The 16,788-nt window shown below is 34.6% G+C and overlaps 1 pseudogene; it reads left to right on the top strand.

Moving 5' to 3' along the window:
• Positions 1–16,788, top strand: part of LOC139888321 (G-type lectin S-receptor-like serine/threonine-protein kinase B120) — a 59,162-nt pseudogene that overhangs the window by 42,005 nt on the left and 369 nt on the right.

The raw sequence follows: 16,788 nt of genomic DNA, 5'->3' as shown, positions 1-16,788 counted from the left end.
AATATATATAGTTTGAGTTGTGATCAATACTGAGATACGTATACACTGGGTCGTGGATTGATTCAAGATAATATTTATCGATTTATTTCTGTACATCTAACTGTGGACAACTAGTTATAGGTTACTAACGAGAACAGCTGACTTAATAAACTTAAAACATCAAAATATATTAAAAGTGTTGTAAATATATTTTGAACATACTTTAATATATATGTATATATTGTTATAGGTTCGTGAATCAACAGTGGCCAAGTCTTACTTCCCGACGAAGTAAAAATCTGTGAAAGTGAGTTATAGTCCCACTTTTAAAATCTAATATTTTTGGGATGAGAATACATGCAGGTTTTATAAATGATTTACAAAATAGACACAAGTACGTGAAACTACATTCTATGGTTGAATTATCGAAATCGAATATGCCCCTTTTTATTAAGTCTGGTAATCTAAGAATTAGGGAACAGACACCCTAATTGACGCGAATCCTAAAGATAGATCTATTGGGCCTAACAAACCCCATCCAAAGTACCGGATGCTTTAGTACTTCGAAATTTATATCATATCCGAAGGGTGTCCCGGAATGATGGGGATATTCTTATATATGCATCTTGTTATTGTCGGTTACCAGGTGTTCACCATATGAATGATTTTTATCTCTATGTATGGGATGTGTATTGAAATATGAAATCTTGTGGTCTATTGTTACGATTTGATATATATAGGTTAAACCTATAACTCACCAACATTTTTGTTGACGTTTAAAGCATGTTTATTCTCAGGTGAATATTAAGAGCTTCCGCTGTTGCATACTAAAATAAGGACAAGATTTGGAGTCCATGTTTGTATGATATTGTGTAAAAACTGCATTCAAGAAACTGATTTCGATGTAACATATTTGTATTGTAAACCATTATGTAATGGTCGTGTGTAAACAGTATATTTTAGATTATCATTATTTGATAATCTACGTAAAGCTTTTTAAACCTTTATTTATGAAATAAAGGTTATGGTTTGTTTTAAAAATGAATGCAGTCTTTGAAAAACGTCTCATATAGAGGTCAAAACCTCGCAACGAAATCAATTAATATGGAACGTTTTTAATCAATAAGAACGGGACATTTCAGTTGGTATCCGAGCATTGGTCTTAGAGAACCAGAAAATTTGCATTAGTGTGTCTTATCGAGTTTGTTAGGATGCATTAGTGAGTCTGGACTTCGACCGTGTTTTCTTTAAAAATGATTGCTTAACATTTTTGTTGGAAACTATATATTATTAACATGTATATATTATGTGATATATTAATCTCTTAACATGTTTGATATCGTGTGATAGATGTCTACCTCTAGCACAAATCCCATTGACTCACCTAATAATAATGAAGAGTCAAATGTAAATTGGAATGATTTGTGGACTGATTCACAAATTCCCGAAGAGGAACCGGAAGAAGAGTCGGAACCGGAAGAAGAATCGGAACCGGAAGAAGAATCGGAACCGGATGAAGAAATAGAACCGGTGGGGGAAATAATAAAACGGTTAAGTAAAAGAAAATCCTCAACCAACCGACCAAAGTTAATTATGGTCAATGGTGTTTCCGCCAAGGAAGCAAAATATTGGGAGGATTACCAATTCTCCGATGAATCGGATTCCGACGAGAATTCCAATGATGTTATAGAAATTACCCCAACTGAATTTAAAAAGGCAAACGAAAATAATAAGGGAAAGGGCATAAAAATAGAGAAATCTAATTCCAACCCCGATAAACTTTATATGTATCGTCAACCCCCGAAGTTCTTAAGTTGTAACAATGACCCGGGAACCTCTAAACCACCAGGTTTTTCTAAACCAATGTGGACAACGACGGCTCGTATTAGGGGAACATCATATATCCCTAGAAACTTGGCAAAACGAACCGAAACCGAAGAAGAAGAAACGAGCGAGTCGGAATAAGATAGTTGTATTCGTGTGGTGTAATATATGTAATATAGTGTTCTTATGCTTTATGATATATGTAAAAAAATTGCTTGTATTAATAAGTATTTTTTTATGAAACTAACTCTTGTCTATTTTACAGTTTAAAAACACAAAATGGATAGACAACCCAATATTTTAAGAGACCTACCCGGAGACATGATTGATGAAATCTTGTCTAGAGTCGGCCAGAATTCTTCGGCACAACTATTTAAGGCGAGATCAGTTTGTAAGACATTCGAAGAACGTTCCAAGAATGTCTTGGTTTATAAGAGACTTTCGTTTGAAAGATGGGGGATATCACATTGGGAAACCCATAAGTTACGATGTGTTTACTTTGACGCATATATTGCGGGGAACCCAAATGCTATTTTACGCAACGGGTTAAGAAATTATTTTGACTCAATATATCCGAATATTGGACTTCGTGATTTAGAAAAAGCGGCTAACATGCAACATAAAGAAGCATGTTATGCTTACGGATTAGTAATGTTCGCTTCTCACCAAAGTGAGAACAAGAACATCGGGCTACAACTATTAAACAAAACGTTTCCACAAGTGACGGAGTCGGTAATTGGGGTAAGAAATGAGGTTTTTAGATTATTACGGGACTGTTGGACATTACGTAACCCTCGTCCCTTTGATGACGTTACAACACGCTGTCTTATCAACGGCCATAACGGTTATGTTGCACAAGACCAAGGATGGGAAGTAGTCCTAGTAAAACCAGAATGCATGACTTGTTTCTGGACGTATGAATTACGTGTCTTTATTGCCTTTGCCGAACGACTTGTGTACTAGCTAGAATTGTCTTCACAACTATCTTGTATCAAAGTTATTGTGTGCTATATTTCATGCTTTATGTAAAATAAGCGGTATTGTAAGTTTGTAAAATATTGTATAAAAGTTTGAACGCGAAATATTATTACAATCAGTTTTTCATATAGAATTGTAGTAGTTGAATTGTATATTAGCTACTAAGTATGAACTTAACGGGTAGGTACTACCCGAATTTAAACTTATAAAACGCTAATATGAAGAAAAAGCTTTTATAAATGAGTTCATATTATGCTACGAAATACTATTAACTACTCTTAATATTCTGTATGATTAACTTGTTCCATTTAACTATTTTGAAGGAAATGGCACCGACTACTCGACACACCGTGAATATGAATGAAGAGGAATTCCGTACTTTTCTAGCTTCAAACATAGCCGCAGTACAGGCTGCGCTACATAACAACAATAACCTTGGATCTAGCAGTACAGGAAATCGTGTAGGATGCACCTACAAAGAATTCACTGCCTGCAAACCTTTGGAATTTGATGGAACCGAAGGACCGATCGGATTGAAACGGTGGACCGAGAAGGTTGAATCGGTGTTTGCCATAAGTAAGTGTACTGAAGAGGACAAAGTGAAGTACGCTACGCATACCTTCATAGGTTCTGCGTTAACATGGTGGAATACCTATCTAGAGCAAGTGGGACAAGATGATGCGTACGCACTACCGTGGTCAGCATTCAAGCACTTGATGAACGAGAAGTACCGTCCCAGAACCGAGGTCAATAAGCTCAAGACAGAACTTAGAGGGTTACGAACCCAAGGATTTGATATTACCACGTACGAAAGACGATTCACAGAATTGTGCCTATTGTGTCCGGGAGCATTCGAAGATGAGGAAGAGAAGATCGACGCGTTTGTGAAAGGATTACCGGAAAGAATCCAAGAAGATATAAGTTCACACGAGCCCGCCTCCATACAACAGGCATGTAGAATGGCTCACAAACTAGTGAACCAGATTGAAGAAAGAATTAAAGAACAGACTGCTGAAGAGGCCAATGTGAAGCAAGTCAAAAGAAAGTGGGAGGAAAATGGTGATAAGAATCACCAATACAACAACAACAGCAATTACAACAATAATCGCAACAATTATCCCAACAATCGCAACATCAATCGCAACTACAACAAACGGCCCAACAACAACAACAACAACAACAACAACAACAACAGCAACTACAACAATCATCCCAACAACAATAATAACCGCAACAACAACAACAATCAGAAGCAGCTATGCCAAAGGTGTGAAAAGAATCACTCGGGGTTCTGCACCAAATTTTGCAACAAGTGTAAAAGAAATGGTCATAGCGCGGCGAAGTGTGAGGTCTACGGACCAGGGGTTAATAGAACGAAAGGAACAAATGGTGTCGGAACGAGTAATGGCGGAGCAAGTAGTGTCGGAGCAAGTTATGCCAATGTAGTTTGTTATAAATGTGGAAAACCAGGCCACATTATTAGAAATTGCCCGAACCAGGAGAACACGAATGGACAAGGCCGTGGAAGAGTTTTCAATATTAATGCGGTAGAGGCACAGGAAGACCCGGAGCTTGTTACGGGTACGTTTCTTATTGACAATAAATCTGCTTACGTTTTATTTGATTCGGGTGCGGATAGAAGCTATATGAGTAGAGATTTTTGTGCTAAATTAAGTTGTCCATTGACGCCTTTGGATAGTAAATTTTTACTCGAATTAGCAAATGGTAAATTAATTTCAGCAGATAATATATGTCGGAATCGAGAAATTAAACTGGTTAGCGAAACATTTAAGATTGATTTGATACCAGTAGAGTTAGGGAGTTTTGATGTGATAATCGGTATGGACTGGTTGAAAGAAGTGAAAGCGGAGATCGTTTGTTACAAAAATGCAATTCGCATTATACGAGAAAAAGGAAAACCCTTAATGGTGTACGGAGAAAAGGGCAACACGAAGCTACATCTTATTAGTAATTTGAAGGCACAAAAACTAATAAGAAAAGGTTGCTATGCTGTTCTAGCACACGTCGAGAAAGTACAAACTGAAGAAAAGAGCATCAATGATGTTCCCATTGCAAAAGAATTTCCCGATGTATTTCCGAAAGAATTACCGGGATTACCCCCACATCGATCCGTTGAATTTCAAATAGATCTTGTACCAGGAGCTGCACCAATAGCTCGTGCTCCTTACAGACTCGCACCCAGCGAGATGAAAGAACTGCAAAGCCAATTACAAGAACTTTTAGAGCGTGGTTTCATTCGACCAAGCACATCACCGTGGGGAGCTCCTGTTTTGTTTGTCAAGAAGAAAGATGGTACATTCAGGTTGTGTATCGACTACCGAGAGTTGAACAAACTTACCATCAAGAACCGCTACCCACTACCGAGAATCGACGACTTATTTGATCAACTACAAGGCTCGTCTGTTTATTCAAAGATTGACTTACGTTCCGGGTATCATCAAATGCGGGTGAAAGAAGATGATATTCCAAAGACTGCTTTCAGAACACGTTACGATCATTACGAGTTTATGGTCATGCCGTTTGGTTTAACTAATGCACCAGCTGTGTTCATGGACCTTATGAACCGAGTGTGTGGACCATACCTTGACAAGTTTGTCATTGTTTTCATTGATGACATACTTATTTACTCAAAGAATGACCAAGAACACGGTGAACATTTGAGAAAGGTGTTAGAAGTATTGAGGAAGGAAGAATTGTACGCTAAGTTTTCAAAGTGTGCATTTTGGTTGGAAGAAGTTCAATTCCTCGGTCACATAGTGAACAAAGAAGGTATTAAGGTGGATCCGGCAAAGATAGAAACTGTTGAAAAGTGGGAAACCCCGAAAACTCCGAAACACATACGCCAGTTTTTAGGACTAGCTGGTTACTACAGAAGGTTCATCCAAGACTTTTCCAGAATAGCAAAACCCTTGACTGCATTAACGCATAAAGGGAAGAAATTTGAATGGAATGATGAACAAGAGAAAGCGTTTCAGTTATTGAAGAAAAAGCTAACTACGGCACCTATATTGTCATTGCCTGAAGGGAATGATGATTTTGTGATTTATTGTGATGCATCAAAGCAAGGTCTCGGTTGTGTATTAATGCAACGAACGAAGGTGATTGCTTATGCGTCTAGACAATTGAAGATTCACGAACAAAATTATACGACGCATGATTTGGAATTAGGCGCGGTTGTTTTTGCATTAAAGACTTGGAGGCACTACTTATATGGGGTCAAAAGTATTATATATACCGACCACAAAAGTCTTCAACACATATTTAATCAGAAACAACTGAATATGAGGCAGCGTAGGTGGATTGAATTATTGAATGATTACGACTTTGAGATTCGTTACCACCCGGGGAAGGCAAATGTGGTAGCCGATGCCTTGAGCAGGAAGGACAGAGAACCCATTCGAGTAAAATCTATGAATATAATGATTCATAATAACATTACTACTCAAATAAAGGAGGCGCAACAAGGAGTTTTAAAAGAGGGAAATTTAAAGGATGAAATACCCAAAGGATCGGAGAAGCATCTTAATATTCGGGAAGACGGAACCCGGTATAGGGCTGAAAGGATTTGAGTACCAAAATTTGGAGATATGAGAGAAATGGTACTTAGAGAAGCTCATAAAACCAGATACTCAATACATCCTGGAACGGGGAAGATGTACAAGGATCTCAAGAAACATTTTTGGTGGCCGGGTATGAAAGCCGATGTTGCTAAATACGTAGGAGAATGTTTGACGTGTTCTAAGGTCAAAGCTGAGCATCAGAAACCATCAGGTCTACTTCAACAACCCGAAATCCCGGAATGGAAATGGGAAAACATTACCATGGATTTCATCACTAAATTGCCAAGGACTGCAAGTGGTTTTGATACTATTTGGGTAATAGTTGATCGTCTCACCAAATCAGCACACTTCCTACCAATAAGAGAAGATGACAAGATGGAGAAGTTAGCACGACTGTATTTGAAGGAAGTCATCTCCAGACATGGAATACCAATCTCTATTATCTCTGATAGGGATGGCAGATTTATTTCAAGATTCTGGCAGACATTACAGCAAGCATTAGGAACTCGTCTAGACATGAGTACTGCCTATCATCCACAAACTGATGGGCAGAGCGAAAGGACGATACAAACGCTTGAAGACATGCTACGAGCATGTGTTATTGATTTCGGAAACAGTTGGGATCGACATCTACCGTTAGCAGAATTTTCCTACAACAACAGCTACCATTCAAGCATTGAGATGGCGCCGTTTGAAGCACTTTATGGTAGAAAGTGCAGGTCTCCGATTTGTTGGAGTGAAGTGGGGGATAGACAGATTACGGGTCCGGAGATTATACAAGAAACTACCGAGAAGATCATCCAAATTCAACAACGGTTGAAAACCGCCCAAAGTCGACAAAAGAGCTACGCTGACATTAAAAGAAAAGATATAGAATTTGAAATTGGAGAGATGGTCATGCTTAAAGTTGCACCTTGGAAAGGCGTTGTTCGATTTGGTAAACGAGGGAAATTAAATCCAAGGTATATTGGACCATTCAAGATTATTGATCGTGTCGGACCAGTAGCTTACCGACTAGAGTTACCTCAACAACTCGCGGCTGTACATAACACTTTCCACGTCTCGAATTTAAAGAAATGTTTTGCTAAAGAAGATCTCACTATTCCGTTAGATGAAATCCAAATCAACGAAAAACTTCAATTCATCGAAGAACCCGTCGAAATAATGGATCGTGAGGTTAAAAGACTTAAGCAAAACAAGATACCAATTGTTAAGGTTCGATGGAATGCTCGTAGAGGACCCGAGTTCACCTGGGAGCGTGAAGATCAGATGAAGAAGAAATACCCGCATCTATTTCCAGAAGATTCGTCAACACCTTCAACAGCTTAAAATTTCGGGACGAAATTTATTTAACGGGTAGGTACTGTAGTGACCCGAACTTTTCCATGTTTATATATATTAATTGAGATTGATATTTACATGATTAAATGTTTCCAACATGTTAAGCAATCAAACTTGTTAAGACTTGATTAATTGTAATATGTTTCATATAGACAATTGACCACCCAAGTTGATCGGTGATTCACGAACGTTAAAACTTGTAAAAACTATATGATGACATATATATGGATATATATATATATATATAGTTAACATGATACTATGATAAGAAAACATATCATAAAGTATATTAACAATGAACTACATATGTAAAAACATGACTACTAACTTAATGATTTTTAAACGAGACATATATGTAACGATTATCGTTGTAAAGACATTTAATGTATATATATCATATTAAGAGATATTCATACATGATAATATCATGATAATATAATAATTTAAAATCTCATTTGATATTATAAACATTGGGTTAACAACATTTAACAAGATCGTTAACCTAAAGGTTTCAAAACAACACTTACATGTAACGACTAACGATGACTTAACGACTCAGTTAAAATGTATATACATGTAGTGTTTTAATATGTATTTATACACTTTTGAAAGACTTCAATACACTTATCAAAATACTTCTACTTAACAAAAATGCTTACAATTACATCCTCGTTCAGTTTCATCAACAATTCTACTCGTATGCACCCGTATTCGTACTCGTACAATACACAGCTTTTAGATGTATGTACTATTGGTATATACACTCCAATGATCAGCTCTTAGCAGCCCATGTGAGTCACCTAACACATGTGGGAACCATCATTTGGCAACTAGCATAAAATATCTCATAAAATTACAAAAATATGAGTAATCATTCATGACTTATTTACATGAAAACAAAATTACATATCCTTTATATCTAATCCATACACCAACGACCAAAAACACCTACAAACACTTTCATTCTTCAATTTTCTTCATCTAATTGATCTCTCTCAAGTTCTATCTTCAAGTTCTAAGTGTTCTTCATAAATTCCAAAAGTTCTAGTTTCATAAAATCAAGAATACTTTCAAGTTTGCTAGCTCACTTCCAATCTTGTAAGGTGATCATCCAACCTCAAGAAATCTTTGTTTCTTACAGTAGGTTATCATTCTAATACAAGGTAATAATCATATTCAAACTTTGGTTCAATTTCTATAACTATAACAATCTTATTTCAAGTGATGATCTTACTTGAACTTGTTTTCGTGTCATGATTCTGCTTCAAGAACTTCGAGCCATCCAAGGATCCATTGAAGCTAGATCCATTTTTCTCTTTTCCAGTAGGTTCATCCAAGGAACTTAAGGTAGTAATGATGTTCATAACATCATTCGATTCATACATATAAAGCTATCTTATTCGAAGGTTTAAACTTGTAATCACTAGAACATAGTTTAGTTAATTCTAAACTTGTTCGCAAACAAAAGTTAATCCTTCTAACTTGACTTTTAAAATCAACTAAACACATGTTCTATATCTATATGATATGCTAACTTAATGATTTAAAACCTGGAAACACGAAAAACACCGTAAAACCGGATTTACGCCGTCGTAGTAACACCGCGGGCTGTTTTGGGTTAGTTAATTAAAAACTATGATAAACTTTGATTTAAAAGTTGTTATTCTGAGAAAATGATTTTTATTATGAACATGAAACTATATCCAAAAATTATGGTTAAACTCAAAGTGGAAGTATGTTTTCTAAAATGGTCATCTAGACGTCGTTCTTTCGACTGAAATAACTACCTTTACAAAAATGACTTGTAACTTATTTTTCTGACTATAAACCTATACTTTTTCTGTTTAGATTCATAAAATAGAGTTCAATATGAAACCATAGCAATTTGATTCACTCAAAACGGATTTAAAATGAAGAAGTTATGGGTAAAACAAGATTGGATAATTTTTCTCATTTTAGCTACGTGAATATTGGTAACAAATATATTCCAACCATAACTTAATCAACTTGTATTGTATATTATGTAATCTTGAGATACCATAGACACGTATACAATGTTTCGACCTATCATGTCGACACATCTATATATATTTCGGAACAACCATAGACACTCTATATGTGAATGTTGGAGTTAGCTATACAGGGTTGAGGTTGATTCCAAAATATGTATAGTTTGAGTTGTGATCAATACTGAGATACGTATACACTGGGTCGTGGATTGATTCAAGATAATATTTATCGATTTATTTCTGTACATCTAACTGTGGACAACTAGTTGTAGGTTACTAACGAGGACAGCTGACTTAATAAACTTAAAACATCAAAATATATTAAAAGTGTTGTAAATATATTTTGAACATACTTTGATATATATGTATATATTGTTATAGGTTCGTGAATCAACCAGTGGCCAAGTCTTACTTCCCGACGAAGTAAAAATCTGTGAAAGTGAGTTATAGTCCCACTTTTAAAATCTAATATTTTTGGGATGAGAATACATGCAGGTTTTATAAATGATTTACAAAATAGACACAAGTACGTGAAACTACATTCTATGGTTGAATTATCGAAATCGAATATGCCCCTTTTTATTAAGTCTGGTAATCTAAGAATTAGGGAACAGACACCCTAATTGACGCGAATCCTAAAGATAGATCTATTGGGCCTAACAAACCCCATCCAAAGTACCGGATGCTTTAGTACTTCGAAATTTATATCATATCCGAAGGGTGTCCCGGAATGATGGGGATATTCTTATATATATGCATCTTGTTAATGTCGGTTACCAGGTGTTCACCATATGAATGATTTTTATCTCTATGTATGGGATGTGTATTGAAATATGAAATCTTGTGGTCTATTGTTACGATTTGATATATATAGGTTAAACCTATAACTCACCAACATTTTTGTTGACGTTTAAAGCATGTTTATTCTCAGGTGAATATTAAGAGCTTCCGCTGTTGCATACTAAAATAAGGACAAGATTTGGAGTCCATGTTTGTATGATATTGTGTAAAAACTGCATTCAAGAAACTGATTTCGATGTAACATATTTGTATTGTAAACCATTATGTAATGGTCGTGTGTAAACAGGATATTTTAGATTATCATTATTTGATAATCTACGTAAAGCTTTTTAAACCTTTATTTATGAAATAAAGGTTATGGTTTGTTTTAAAAATGAATGCAGTCTTTGAAAAACGTCTCATATAGAGGTCAAAACCTCGCAACGAAATCAATTAATATGGAACGTTTTTAATCAATAAGAACGGGACATTTCACACATCAGTCATGGGATAAAACAAATGTATGTATATAAGTCTAAGGGGAAGTCCCTCTATCACCAATTGGTTTTAGAAAAGGATGGACTCTTGGGCTTATATTGCAGGACATTGTGTTTGGGCTATACGATCCTTACAATTCATACGTCCAGAAACAAGTCATGCATTCTGGTTTTACTAAGACTACTTCCCATCCTTGGTCTTGTGGAACATAACCGTTGTGGCCGTTAGAAAGGCAACATGTTGTAACGTCGTCAAAAGGACGAAGGTTACGTAATGTCCAACAATCTCGTAACAACCTAAAAACCTTGTTTCTTACCCCAATTACCGAATCCGTCACTTGTGGGAATGTTTTATTTAATAGTTGTAATCCTATGTTCTTTTTCTCACTTTGGTGAGAAGCGAACATCACTAACCCGTAAGCATAACATGCTTCTTTATGTTGCATGTTAGAAGCTCTTTCTAAAGCACGAAGTCCTATGTTCGAATACGTTGAGTCAAAATAGGTTCTTAACCCGTAGCGTAAAATAGCGTTTGGGTTCCCCGCATTATATGCTTTAAAGTAAACACGACGTAACTTATGGTTTCCCCAATGTGATATACCCCATCTTTCAAACAAAATCCTTTTATAAACTAAGGCATCCTTGTAACGTTCTTCAAATGTTCTACAAACTAATTTCGTTGTAAATAATTGTGCTGACGAATTCTGACCGACTTTAGACAAGATTTCATCAATCATGTCTTCGGGTAGGTCTTCTAAAATATTTGGTCACCTATCCTTAACATCCGTTTTGTGTTTTTTTACTGTAAAATAGACAAGGGTTAGATTCATAGAAGATTCTTAACAAACAATACAAGCAAATTTTACATATATCATAAAAGCACAAGCACACTATTTTACATATATTACATCGCATGATTATAACTCTTTATTCCGACTCACTCGTTTCTTCTTCTTCAGACTTGGTTCATTTTGCTAATTTTCTAGGGATATATGATGTTCCCCTAATATGAGCCGTCGTTTTCCACAATGGTTTAGAAAAACCTGGTGTCCCGGGTCATTGTTACAACTTAAGAAATACGGGGGTTGACGATACATATAAAGTTCATCGGGGTTGGAATCAGATTCCTCTATTTTGATGCCCTTTCCCTTATTATTCTCTTTTGCCTTATTAAATTGAGTTGGGGTAATTTCTATAACATCGTCGGAATCCTCATCGGGATCCGATTCATCGGAAAATTGGTAATTTTCCCAATATTTTGCTTCCTTGGTGGAAACACCACTGACCATTATTAACCTTGGTCCGTTGGTTGAAAATTTTATTTTATTTAACCATTTTACTGTAGGTATTAATGTTTCCTCCTCCGGAACCTCCTCTTCTTCCGGTTCCTCTTCTTCCGGTTCCTCCTCTTCCGGTTCCTCCTCCTCCGGTTCCTCTTCTTCCGGTTCTTCTTCTTCTTCCGGAATTTGTGAATCATTCCAAATTACATTTGACTCTTCATTATTATTAGGTGAGTCGATGGGACTTGTACTAGAGGTAGACATCTATCACACAATATCAAACACGTTAAGAGATTAATATTTCACATAATATTTACATGTTAAAAATATATAGTTTCCAACAAAATTTGTTAAGCAATTATTTTTAACGAATGGCACGGTCGAAGTCCAGACTCACTAATGCATCCTAACAAACTCGATAAGACACACTAATGCAAAATTCTGGTTCTCTAAGACCAACGCTCGGATACCAACTGAACTGTCCCGTTTATATTGATTATAAACGTTCCATATTAATTGATTTCGTCGCGAGGTTTTGACCTCTATATGAGACGTTTTTCAAAGACTGCATTCATTTTTAAAACAACCATAACCTTTATTTCATCAATAAAGGTTTAAAAAACATTACGTAGATTATCAAATAATGATAATCTAAAATATCTCGTTTACACACGACCATTACATAATGGTTTACAATAAAAATATGTTACATCGAAATAAGTTTCTTGAATGCAGTTTTTACACAATATCATACAAGCATGGACTCCAAATCTTGTCCTTATTTTAGTATGCAACAGCGGAAGCTCTTAATAATCACCTGAGAATAAACATGCTTAAAACGTCAACAAAAATGTTGGTGAGTTATAGGTTTAATCTATATATTAAATTGTAACAATAGACCACAAGGTTTCATTTTTCATAACAACCATCTCATATCAGGCATTTCGCAAACTGCATAGAGATAAAAATTATTCATATGGTGAACACCTGGTAACCGACATTAACAAGATGCATATAGAATATCCCCAAAACAGAATCCTCTCGTCTGTATAATAAATTGAAGTACTAAAGCATCCGTACCTCGAATGGAGTTTGTTAGGCCCATAGATCTATCTTTAGGATTCACGTCAATTAGGGTGTCTGTTCCCTAATTCTTAGGCTACCAAGTTTAAAAGGGGCATATTCGGCTTCGAACCATTAAACCATATAATGTAGTGTTCAATTACTTGTGTCTATTTCGTAAAACATTTATAAAACTGCATGTATTCTCATCCCAAAAATATTAGAATTTAAAAGTGGGACTATAACTCACTTTCACCAATTATTAATTCATCGAGAATTAGACTTGGCCACGGGTTGATTCACGAACCTATAACAAATATATACATATATATCAAAGTATGATCGAAATATATTCACAACATTTTCTTTATTACGTGTTGATGATTTAAGTTGTCCAGTTAGCAGTCCAACGTTAGTAGTCCACAATTAACCGTACATGAATAATTTAATATATATATCTTGAATCAATCCACGACCCAGTGTATACATATCTCAGTATTGATCACAACTCAAACTATATATATATTTTGAAATCAACCTCAACCCTGTATAGCTAACTCCATCATTTGCATATAGAGTGCCTATGGTTGTTCTGAAATATATACATAGATGGGTCGATATGATAGGTCAAAACATTGTATACGTGTCTATAGTATCTCAAGATTACATAATATACAATATAAGTTGATTAAGTTATGGTTGGAATATATTTGTTACAATTTTTCACGTAGCTAAAATGAGTAATTTTTACCAATTTTGGTTTACCCGTCATTTCTTCGTTTCAAATCCGTTTTGAGTGATTCAAGTTGCTATGGTTTCATAATGAACTAAAATTTATGAAACTAAACAGAAAAAGTATAGGTTTATAGTCAGAAATACAGGTTACAAGTCATATTTGAAAGAGGTAGTCATTTCCGTCGAAAGAACGACATCTTGATGACTATTTTGAAAAACATACTTCCACTTTGAGTTAACCATGATTTTTTGATATAGTTTCATGTTCATAAGAAAAATTATTTTCCCAGAAGTATAGCTTTTAAATCAAAGTTTTTCATAGTTTTTAATTATTCAAACCAAAACAGCCCCCGGTGTTACTACGACGGCGTATGTCCGGTTTTACGGTGTTTATCGTGTTTCCAAGTTTTAAATCATTAAGTTAGCATATCATATAGATATAGAACATGTGTTTAGTTGATTTTAAAAGTTGAGTTAGAAGGATTAATTTTGTTTGCGAAGAAGTTTAGAATTAACTAAACTATGTTCTAGTGATTACAAGTTATAATCTTCGAATAAGATAGTTTTATATATATGAATCGAATGATGTTATGAACATCATTACTACCTTAAGTTAGTAGGTAAACCTACTAGAAATGAGAAAAATGGATCTAGCTTCAAAGGATCCTTGGATGGCTTGAAAGTTCTTGAAGCAGAATCATGACACGAAAACAAGTTCAAGTAAGATTTTCACTCGAAATAAGATTGTTATAGTTATAGAAATTGAATCAAAGTTTGAATATGAATATTACCTTGAATTAGAAAGATATCTTACTGTAAATAAGAAAGATTTCTTGAGATTAGATGATCACTTGAAATGGATTTGCAAGGTTGGAAGTAAGCTAGCAAACTTGAAAGTGTTCTTGGTGTGTTCTTGAGTTGTTGTTTTGTAAGTTGATTAAAGGGTGGATTTATGAGCTAGATTAAGCTAGTTTTTGATGAATATAATGAAGAACATTTAGAACAATGAGAGAGAGTAATTTGATGCATAAAAATTAGAAAATGAAAGTGTTTATGGAGTGCCTAAATTTCGTGATTACTCATGGCATATAAGGTCACATTACTTTGTAATTTTGTGTAATCATTCATGCTAGTTATCAAATGATGGTTTCCACATGGTTAGGTAACTCACATGGGCTGCTAAGGAGCAGATTTTTATGTGTATATACCAATAGTAAATACATCTAGAAGCTGTGTATTGTACGAGTACATATACGGGTACATACGAATAGAATTGTTGATGAAACTGAATGAGAATGTAATTGTAAGTATTTTTGTTAACTGGAAGTACTTTGAAATGTGTCTTGAAGTCTTTCAAAAGTGTTCAAATACATTTAAATACATTACATGTATATACATTTTAATGAAGTCGTTTAGTCTTCGATAGTCGTTACATATAAGTGTTGTTTTGAAACCTTTAAATTAACGATCTCATTTAATGTTGTTAATCCATTGTTTATTATATCTAATGAGATGTTAAATTATTATATTATCATGCTAACATGATGTATGAATATATCGTAATATGATATATATATATACATTAAAATGTCGTTACAACGATAATCGTTACGTATATGTCTCGTTTCGAAATCCTTGAGTTAGTAGTCTTGTTTTTACTTATGTAGTTCATTGTTAACACACTTAATGATATATTTAATTATCATTTTATCATTTTAAATATAGTGTAACAATATCTTAATATGATTCATATATATTTAATAAGACGTTGTTATAACGATAATCGTTATATATATCGTTTCGAGTTTCTTACGTCAATAGTTTCATTTTTATGTATATAACTCATTGTTACTATACTTAATGAGATACTTGATTATCATTATATCATATTAAACATATATATATATATATATATATATATATATATATATATATATATATATATATATATATATATATATATATATATATATATATATATATATATATATATATATATATCCATATATATATATATATATATATATATCATCATGTCATATATAAATTATAACGTTCGTGAATCATCGGTCAAACTGGTTGGTCAAACGTCTATATAATTTCTGTTTCAATTAACCAAGTCTTAACAAGTTTGATTGCTTAACATGTTGGAAACATTTAATCATGCAAATATAGTTTTCATTTAATATATAATCATGAAAAAGTTCGGAAAAGTTCGGGTCACTACAGTGACCATGAATAGTAGCATGGCTCATGGCTCATGGCTTTTAGTACATTTATTATTATAAAGTATAAATATATAAATATAATATAAATGTCATACAATAGACTGGAAGTACCTTACTTTCAGCAAGCACTGACAGAATTAACAAATCGTATAACCCTACAACATGTTTAACATATAACCTCAAGAGTCCATCATTTTTCTAAAACCAATTAGTGATTGATGGACCCTCACATCGAGGCGTGGAACGGTGGTAGAGATGGCAGCACGATAGCGGCGCAACTCCATCTCTTTCTAGTGACAGCGACACACACATGGGGGCCTGACTCGGACTCGATTTGTAAAACCGCTTACCTGAGCTCATAGCCCAACAACATGTTCAATATATAAGCCCAATAGTCCATCCTTTTCTAAAACTAATTGGTAATAGAGGGACTTCCCCTTAAGCTTATATGCATACATTTGTTTTGTCTCATGGCCGATGTGGGATAACTTCCC

This window comes from Rutidosis leptorrhynchoides, chromosome 2 (assembly GCF_046630445.1).
Source record: "Rutidosis leptorrhynchoides isolate AG116_Rl617_1_P2 chromosome 2, CSIRO_AGI_Rlap_v1, whole genome shotgun sequence".
In the NCBI taxonomy this organism is placed as follows: domain Eukaryota; kingdom Viridiplantae; phylum Streptophyta; class Magnoliopsida; order Asterales; family Asteraceae; genus Rutidosis; species Rutidosis leptorrhynchoides.
This window is presented reverse-complemented; position numbering and strand designations above follow the sequence as displayed.